Genomic DNA, 10,648 nt, shown 5'->3' with positions numbered 1-10,648 from the left:
CTTGTGGTATAGTGGATAGGGCTTTGAATTTCCAAAGGAGTGGGTTTGATTTATTCTCACTAGTGAGTTGTTGTAAAAACATGGCTTGTAGTATAGTGGATAGGCCTTTAGAATTTCCCAAAGGAGTGGGTTTGATTTACTCTCACTAGTGAGTTGTTGTAAAAACATGGGAGCGAGGGCGACCTGCCTAGGGTGTATGTGTAATAATCTCACCCAAAAAAACCTTTTTCTTCCTATGACGTAGAACTTTATTACTTCTCAAATCCCTCCATACACCTTACCATTATTATTGACTTGTCAACACCTACCAATCACTTCTTGATATGAGACCTAACCCAAGTAGTATTCACTTTGTGGGTTGTATCTATAACGTGTGGGGGTTGCATACAATGGGGTTTTAAACCTTGGACTTACTCTATTGAACTACCAAAGAGGCCCTATACAATCTTTCTGGGTTGTATCTCTAAAACCTTGGACTTACTCTATTAAACCTTTGTGGGTAGTATCTATAACATGTGGGGGTTGCATACAAGGGGGTTTTTAAACCTTGGACTTACTCTATTGAACTACCAAAGAGACACATGTAATGTAAATGAGCATTTAGGGTATGTTCAAAGGGGTTGAGGATGCATATACATTTGAAATTACTAGCATTAATACACGTTTGTGGCATCTTCTTTCCTTACAAATGAAACCCTCAAGGCCTCTAACCTTTCTCTCTTGGAGTTTATAAAGCCATGCATCATATAAAGAGCCCTCTCTACAATCACCTCCAGATAGTCATCAACAAATAACCTCATCTCGAACCACCTCTTGATGATGTTTGATGGTGCCTCCTTGTCTTTATTTGATTCTATGAAGCTACGCATAACATGGAAACCTCATTACTTTTGCCAACCAACCCTTTTTGGTATGCTCACCTTGTAATAATGGAACTATGTGATGCTTGGTAACCATGAATATTTAGAACATGTAAGTTAATGGCATTCACATATTGTAACCAACCCTTTTTGTTATGCTCACCTTGTAATAATGGAACTATGATGTGATGCTTGGCATAATATGGTAATCATGAATATTTAGAACATGTAAGTTAATGGCATTCACATATTGTAGGAACCATTACATATTGTAAGTTAATGACATTCTTATATTGTAGGAACCATTACATATTTTGAGCAGAAGTCAACCATGGATAAATACAAATGTCCAAGGCACATTAACTTTGTTAGGACATTGATCCAACTTATAGAAGTGTTTGTGAATCAAAAGCCTATTTACTACGTTGAACCAACTAGCAAATAGATGCATACAAGTAAAGGCCTAAGTAAGATTCTCTTTGTCTCTATTATTAGGACATTTTCATAGAAACAACTTATAATGCACAATGTTTGTACACTAAAATTATATGTGAAATAGTTGCTTTTGTGACTTTGCATAATACATAACTAGGTGCATGTTGCCCCCCTTTTTGTGAAACCCACATTGATGGATACTCTTCAATTCCTTTTTTTAAAAAGTCTAAAAAGTCTACAAAGATCACATGCAAGTCACTTTCTTCTCAGATTCAATGCTTCTTGTGATCATAGTTCTTTCTCCAAAGTGGACAGCAATAGATGCTAGTATGAAAAAGATCATAGTTCTTTCTCCAAAGTGGACAACAATAGATGTTTGTACAAAAAAGATCATGTCTAATTTTCATGTAAGCGTTAACCTAATTTTTTTAATAATTGGCATTTATTTAACATTGCAATTATCTAAGCATGCAAGGGAAAATCAAGCTCTTATTTACACCCATAGATAAAGAAACATGCTATTATTAAGACATAGAGTTACTCCCTCTTATTTATATAATCTTCTAACTTTATATGCATTTCAAAGTTTCACATTGGTTTAACATTTCATGTCATTATGCTTTAGAAAACATATCAAACCATATGATTTTACTCAAATAAAAGTAGGATAGCATATGCATTTGCTTCTCAATGCCCAATTAGCATAGAATTATCTAAATCTTCGTAGAGGTTGGGGAAAAGGGGATGGGGTTCACCAAGGAACATGTAAGATAACATGTTTAATAGAAGGGTGGTTTTTTAAATGGAATTGCAAAAGAAGAAGTTTTTAATTGAAAATAAGTATCGTGATTGAGAACTTAAGAGAGGGAAATGCTCAAGAATAAGTAGATGATATCTTGCTTCCTCTTCAATGCACATGGTATATAGTTTTTTCATGTAGTTCATAAACATGGTAGAGAAGAATCCACAAGTGTCTCTTTATGACAGTGTATGCATGCAAAGGCAAGCATTTGTGCACTTGTCATAAAATTGAGTAATTCATATATAAGATCTTAAAAGAAAAGGGAATTAGAATAAGCTTTGAAATTATTTGTGTATGACCAAGAAGAACATTTCTGTAAATAAATGGTGTTGCATGCTATTCCATCTTTATTAATTAGACTAAGTCACTTAGAATATGGTTAAATATAAAAGATTTTTTGAGCTACAACATATGGAAAAGAAGAAGAAGTTCTTCTTCCTAGCTTTGATAGGAAGAAAAGGACAAGGAGAAGGAGGAGGGAGAAGAAGAAAACATTTATAAAAGGGATGCGAGCTTACTCTTGTTCTTGTTCTTGTCCTTTTTCTCGTTTATTTTCTAATGTTCACAATGTTTGGACTATTAAATTCCAGAAAGAAATAGCGCATGGAGGTGGAAGCAATGATTCCAATCCTATGAGGTAGTTATGCCAAAGGTGTTGTAGGAGAATAGAGATAAGGTATGAAATTAATAAAGTCTAAATATAGAAGCTATTCTCGTAGGAAATATATGAAGTGAGGAAAGCAAGGTACGAAAATAGCATGGCTAAAGAACATCATATAGAATGGTTGACAACCCAGGAGAGAGTTAGTAGCAAATGGAAACATCTACTGCAAAGTGGTGATAGAAGTGATTCAGAGTTATAATTAAGAAATAATAACATTTTATGATTATGAGAGTACTGGAGCAATCCAATGTTTTAAAGAAATATATTTTGCTAAAGTCAACATGGATAACTTTTTCCAAGTGTTCATATTGTTGATATTTTTTAATAGTAAGTGTCAATAACTTATAGAAAGTCTCATTCATAAATGAAGGCACTTCTTTCTTTTCTCTCCATTCCTCCATTTCTATCCATTCCTTCTAGATTGTGAGTGTGGCACACACCAAGTAACATGCAAAGAAGATACCTACCAAGACACTGGTTCATTCATTTGGATCTTGTGAAACTATTAACATCGACAATGATGAAGGTCAAGCTCCTCCAAATGGGAAAGTTTCTCCTACTACTTTATCTAGCTCATCCTCCTATGCATAAGAAGAGAAGATGGACACAAGCCACCATTGCTCTTCATGAAATTAGGAGGTTTTAGAAGAACCTCTTTGATTTGATTATATCCAAGGCACCTTTCTCAAGGGTAGTGCAAGAAATACTTAGAAGAGACGAGGCACCTCCGCTCATCGTGTCGAAATTAGGAGGTTTCAGAAGAATCTCTTTGAGTTGATTATACCCATAAGAAGAGAAGATGGAGACCATGCACCGTTTCTCTTCTTGAAATCAAGAGTTTTAGAATAATCTCTTTGAGTTACTTATACCCAAGGCACCGTTCTTGAGGCTAGCACAAGAAATATTAACTCAACTAGTTATACTTGATGCGATGTACCAGATTTGGAATTACTTTATTTTCAATATTGCATCCTAATGTCAGTGTATATTCTTATATTTTCATGAGAAAAAAATTTGCATGTGCAAGTGCTTTTTTATATGATAATATTTTTTTGGGAGAAAAAATCGACGCATGGTATACATTGATCAGAATGGGCTAAAATTTGTTATATGCATAGATCATGTGGCTTACATAACCTATATAAAATCTTATTCCCATCATAGGCCTGTAGGGCCCCTATCCGAAGGCTTGCACATGGGGGCCTACTATTGGCCCCCACACCCGAGCCTTTGGATGGGGGCCCTACAGGCCTCTGATGGGACTAAGAATTTATATGGGAGGTGGTACATGCTACACATGTGTATACATATTTTTTAAGCTCATTCTAATTAGGGAAACTATTTTTAAAAATTAAAAATTATTTAATTTATGTATTAGGCCAATATAAAAAAATAAAACTTGGCTATAATTATGGAAGTAACCCTTCTTTCTCCTCATTTCTCTCTCTCACCTCCAAGAGCATGGCTCATACCAAGAAAATTGTAAAGAGAGTCTGGTCCACAAAGGAGAGGCCCAGAGGACCCCCCACCAACCAAGCACCACAGCAACATTGCAAGCATAGGTGGAGGCCTGACACTGTGGCTCTTCGTGAGATTAGGAAATATTATAAGTTAGCCAAATTTCACATTGTGAAGGCGTCCTTTCAACGCATTGTGTAGGAGATCTTGGAGGACATGCAAGTCTGTATGGACATGAGGTTTTGGGTTTGCATAGCAAGAAGCCCCTAAAAACTACACATCATTGGTGGACAGCTCAGGCCATGGAGGCACTATAGGAGGCTTACCTGGTGGAAACAACAGAGGCATACCTAGTGTTGTCCATGCAAAAAGAGGGTCACCAACCATAAGTGATAAGGACATGCACTAGGTGCAACACATGTCCTCCTTTGGTACCTCAATTGTAGCAAGCCACCATGTTTCATTCCACTAAAATATTTTGGATGTTTTGAATTGATGTTGGGATCCAAATCCCTATTCATTAGTGTCAAGCTAGCACATTTGAGCTTTTAGACTTCACTGTCATCAAGCTCCAAAACAAATTAAAGCTTACCTTTGCACTCTTCAAAATAGGCATGTTGTAGTACTTTGCCATTGCTTCTTGTAGCGTATGTACATACAATATGAAGTTATTGTCTACATGATGCAATTTAAAGGGTACGTCCTTCGATCTAGACTTAAGCATCTATGTATGTTCCAAATGCATTGGCTCAACAATTGTGTTGAAGATTTTTGAATTTAGATCTTTTTGTGCATTCACATGGAACGGTTCAGGGATGGGCACCATCTGTCTCTTGTTAAGCATAGCCTTGCCAATGTGCTTATAAATCATAGCATAGGATTTGGAGCGAATCCCTACTTTGTTACATATGCCTTGTGCATCTGTAGTTGTTGTGAAGGTATTGCTTACATCCTTCAAGCGTACTCTTGCAGTATCATCACCTATAGTTTTGAACTTGGGGTTTTCCAATGCAAACTTCACCATACCTTTGCTTAGGACCTTTGTAATTGCATCATCAAAAACTGCTTCACTTGGGTTGTGGAAAACATATGCTTCATGTTTGCACATTGTGCATAGACTCACCAATTATACTTCCCACTCCCTGTTGTCAGCTCATGTAATGGTTTGAGTAGCCTCATGAGCTCACATTCTTCTCCACTACTACTTGTGTGGTGGCTGCACCTTCAGCATGTTGGCTTCTACTTATGGGTGAATTCTAGTTCTAACCTCTTAATCTACTTGCTGGTAGTCTTGTGATCATTGTAATTAAATTTTCTTACTGGTAGTCTAACTTCTTACTTTGCTTACAAGTAGTCTTGTGATCATCGTAATTAAATTTTCTTTTTTCTCCCTACCTCCGGACGACTAATAGTCATTGATGTTGCCATAGACCTAGCTGGTGTGTTAGCGTCACATTTGTTAAGTGCCGGTTGGGTCTCTCTAGACTTATTTGACTCCTCTTCTTCTTCTCCCAAATTTATGGCACTTCCTTTTAATAGATCCTTTAGGTAGTTGCCAGATGTTGGGCTTTGTGAATCTCCTCCTTCACGTTAGTATATAGCCAGACTATTTTTGAGACCTTTATTGTCTTCACCATTCCTCCATAGTTCTCCTTTAACATGTATTAGAGATTATGGGTTGAATTTATCATCTCCACAAGGAACTCACAAGGTCACCCTTTGTTTCCATTTCTCCTTTCTTTGGTAGCTTGAAGACTTCGAGCACATATGCCGGTAAGAACTTCTTCCTCTGTCTAAATGGTAGTGTGATGAAGCTAGACTTCGAGGACATATACTGGTAAGAACTTCTTCCTCTGTCCAAATGGTAGTGTGATATGAAGCTAGACTTATGTAGCTTCTCAAGTTGCCTCTCAACCTATAGGTTGTTTTGGAGGTCCTCCTAGGGTATCTTCTCAAACTCCTTCAAGCCCACTTTCTCCCAGCCACTTAGCATACTTCGTGGTCTCGTTGGGCAATGAGACAGGCTGGGATACTCAAACTCCACCATCATGTCAGACATATAGTTTTGCCTTGAAGGCATTAGGAAACAAGGAATGAAGAAAGGAAAAAGCTTGTAGTAAGAGGGCCTTGGATGCAAGAAATGCCAAGAATAATAATAACTGAGATCGGCTCTTCCAATTAACCTAATAGGGATTTGGTCGTGTAGAAGACCATTGGAACGGTCTGCATTTCCTAATGACTTGATCGTGAATGACTATTACGCTCATTATTTTCCAAGATTTATGTTGTTGTGGATCCTTCTTGTTAGATGCACATAAAACAAAGGAGATCACAAGGGGGTAGGGGTATGATTTCTTGAATGACTATTGATACATGATTTTCCAAGATTTTATGTTGATGTGGATCGTTCTTGTTAGAGGCACACAAAACGAAGGAGATCACAAAGGGGTATGGGTGAATATAATGCTGTAAGTCTTTTACCTTTTTCTCGATGTGTGCTACCTATTAATAGTATTCTAAGTGCTACATCTATTGCATGACTGACAAATAATAGTGTTGAACACACAACTACCTATTAATTTTGACTTTGGCATGCATTACCTATTTATTCATGTGTCTTTCTTTCTCAACATCTTGTTATCCATTATCTAGTTCTGGTACTAGTTAAATATATTGGTTGCAATCTGGGAAAAACTGATCACTTGATTAGGTGCAAATTTAGGTTTTTTGAGCTGGTTTTTGGCCTTCATCCAAGGGTCCTCACCAAGAGCTTTAAGGCTATGCAAAATGCCCCTTCAAAAACTTCATTGGTAAGCTCAATTTTGACCTCCATCTCTCGGTCTTGTTAATCACAATATTAAGAAGATAATTAAGCTAAAATTAGTAAAAATAGCTTAATTAAGGCCAAAATTGAAAAAGTGATGGTGTATTTGGGTTTGCTAAGCATCAAATCATATCACATTGCACTTTTGGGCATATTGGAAAGGTCTGAGAAGCAAAAAATCTCATATCTTTAGGAAGTTTTGGGATTAGATATATCTACTAAGCATTACTAATCTTGCATTAGCATTTTGACACTGCAAAATAAAAATAGTTTTCTTATTATTCTTGCATTGTGCATTTCTCTTATTGCGTCAAGCTTGAATAAAAATCATTACAAATGAAAGCCTATTTTGCATGCCAAATCTTGTAAGAGGCATAGACACTGTTGAGAGTCGTACAACAAACATGTGTGCAATAAATCAAGCACCTCGCTTCTCTGAGCAAGTAATCAACAAGGCCTCACTACCTAAGCCTATAGTTCAGCCTACATGTTGTAAAAAGGGGTCACCATATCAGTAGACACCCATCTCATTTCTATCTTTTCCACCCCACCTTACCACCCTTAAAGAGCTATTAAGGGGGCGTGATGTGATATTGCAACCAAGCCTTACCACTTGAGAGTAGCAATAAAGCACCTAAGGGGGGTATTAGAGTTGTAAACCTCACATCCAACCACCTTGTAGTAGCCTAAAAATATGGCACCAAGGGGGGTGTTGAGAAATATGGTGCCATAGAGTACAAGGAAGGTAGGGAGTGAGTGTAAGTCTAGCAAGACTACCACATGAGCAAGAAATAATTATCCCCACCTGAGCTAATGAAGCCAAGATGTACCGACCTCATATAAAAGGGGTCACTTTCAAGCAATTAAATCAAGCAAGCTCTTAAGTCTTTCTATGAGTACAAGTCTCAATCTTATAACCTAACTCAACTTGAGTCTAAATATTAATTAATTCATTTTCACATCATTATGAGTACACTTAAGCATCATCCACCTTAGCTTAGGATTTTATATTATCATCACTTTAATCATAGCTTCCATAGCCATAGCTTGGGTACTCACGTTTTCCAATACCCCCCTCCCCCCCCCTTCTTCACCCCTTACGGAGACCTTATGATCGTCTATTCCACTAAAGAGGCCCTTTCTGCATGTAGAGGCCAAGAGGTAAGTCACCATGATCCATAAAAACCTTGCCAAGGCAAGTGGGAGCCTCTTCTCTGGCTATCCGTCTCTTGAGCAACAAACCTTGTTTGTGCCACTAACACTTATAATCACAAACTTGGTGGGTCCATAAAGAATTACTCTAAGCCTAGGATACTATACAAGAAACACATTACTATGGCTCCCTAAAGTATTAAACAATCCTTTTGCCAAGAGAAGGCAACCTTGATCAACCGCACACTAAGGAGATGGTGTGGGTATCAAAATTTCTATTGAGGGTACAAGGATATTATAAAGGCAACACCAAAGTTTGGTTTCCCAAGTCACCCTCATCCAAGTTTGGTTTGGGTATCAAAATTTCTATTGAGGGTACAAGGATATTATAAAGGCAACACCAAAGTTTGGTTTCCCAAGTCACCCTCATCCACGTCCCAATCCTCTTCCACCACAAATCTCCCATAAGCCCCTACCACAAGTTAATATCCACATTGTAGTTGCAATGGAAGCCAAAAGCCCCCATGTTAGTATAAGTTTTTGTTGCAAGTATAACCAATGACAAAGAGAAATTAACTTCTATCCAAGAATAGGAATGCCCAAAACCACAAAGAGGATAATATCCCCTTGACTTCCACAAAGCATAACTAGAGGAATGCTCGTTAAGAAACCACAAAGAGGAGGATACCTGTCCACTTCCAGAGGCATTATGAGACTAGAGGCACCAAGTAGGTTCAGAAGAATGTAACTAGAGGTATCTAGTAGGTTGAGAAGAATGCAAGGCAGTGGGTGAGCTTGAGCTCCTTGCAAGCTTCCTTCTTCATGCACACATAAGAATAGATGTGAAGAAGAAAGCTTGATCTCCTTGCAAGCTTTCTTCTTCATGAAAGTGAGAGAGATGGATGGTTGAATTTTTCACTATCTTCTTCACTTCTCTACAACCATAACATAAAGATCAGAGTATATACTATGAGGGAAAGTACTCTACTACTAAAACATGCAAGATGACCTGGCATTATAACTATCTTCTTCACTTCTCTACAACCATAACATAAAGATAAGAGTACATACTATAAGGGAAAGTACTCTACTACTATATGACCTGGCACTATAACTATGTAGAGTTAGGAGAGTGAGAAGCAACACGATTGCTACATTTAGCACAGAGGCTAAGTACAAGGGTGTGTTGCTATGGGCGACATAGGTGGTAGCTTGGTTGTTGAAGATACTTATAAATATGGGTGAGACCGTGGATAGGGTAGGTGTTAGTTATTGTGATAACCTCGTGATAACATGAGTTACAACATACAATTGACCCAGTAACCCAGTTGCTTTTGTAGCAGATATGGGTGAGCCTATGGATAGGGAAGTTGCTATTTATTGTGTGACAACATACAGTTGGCCAGTAACCCAATATATCATACTACTAGACATTGAGGTGCATTATTATTTTGTGAGGGGGGAGAAGGTTCTAGTAGGTGATTAGGAGATTTAGTTTATGTCAACATAGAGGATTAGGTGGCTGACATCAATTTTCACAGGTTAGAAGCTTAGTTGGAGTGCAAGTTATAGAGTTGAGCTCAAGGGGGAGTGTTGAGGTATCGATATCAACTAGTGTGGATATCGAGCTCAACTAGTGTGGATATCAAGCTTGAGGGAGAGTGTTGAGATATCAAGATCAACTAATGAGTATATGGATGACATGCGAGGATGATACCTCTGCACTTATGCCACTAGCATGGTTGGTGAGATTATGGTTGATATGCATGACAACCACTTTGGTGTACACGAGTTATGGGATAGTTATAACACTAGCTCATATAGTTGGGGGTTCACACTATGGACCTTGTATGTTTTTTTATGGTTGATATGACATATGACAACAATAACACTACCAAAAGAGCATATAAAGCCACTAGTAAATCTCTTGTATGAGACACTATGAGCATAATTTGCATTGTGTACCCATGTACATGTACTTGTATCATCCCTGCCTCATAGAGAATTCCATAATGTATCGGTGGAATTTATGTACATGAGTATCCTCCTAGCTGTATATTTAAATGTGGCATCGTTGGGGTTTGTACAAACTGGCTCACCAAACTACCTACTATTGTGCACCTATACATAGAAGAGACCACCTATATCTGTAGACAACCTCGTGCTCTACTACAATGGAACTTATATTGGCTTACACCATGTCATCCCATACTTGGAGATCATGTCCAAAGTATGCTGCCTTTTACAAAAGCTGAATCCTATCACGTGATCTAATCACCTCTATACCTAGGAAGGATTGCAACTCACCCAAATCTTTCATTTTAATCTTCTTCTTAAGAAATCATCTTCACCTCATGAATTTCATCATCGCTATCACCTCTGACTACAACATAGATGACCACTACCACAATCCCCTTTATCAATCTTTCTCACATAAAGTAGGAAATCATCAT

Source organism: Cibotium barometz, chromosome 39 (assembly GCF_041138505.1).
Source record: "Cibotium barometz isolate CiBa-2024 chromosome 39, ASM4113850v1, whole genome shotgun sequence".
Taxonomy (NCBI): Eukaryota; Viridiplantae; Streptophyta; class Polypodiopsida; order Cyatheales; family Cibotiaceae; genus Cibotium; species Cibotium barometz.
The sequence above is the reverse complement of the archived record's forward strand: the minus strand, read 5'-3'. Positions refer to the sequence as shown.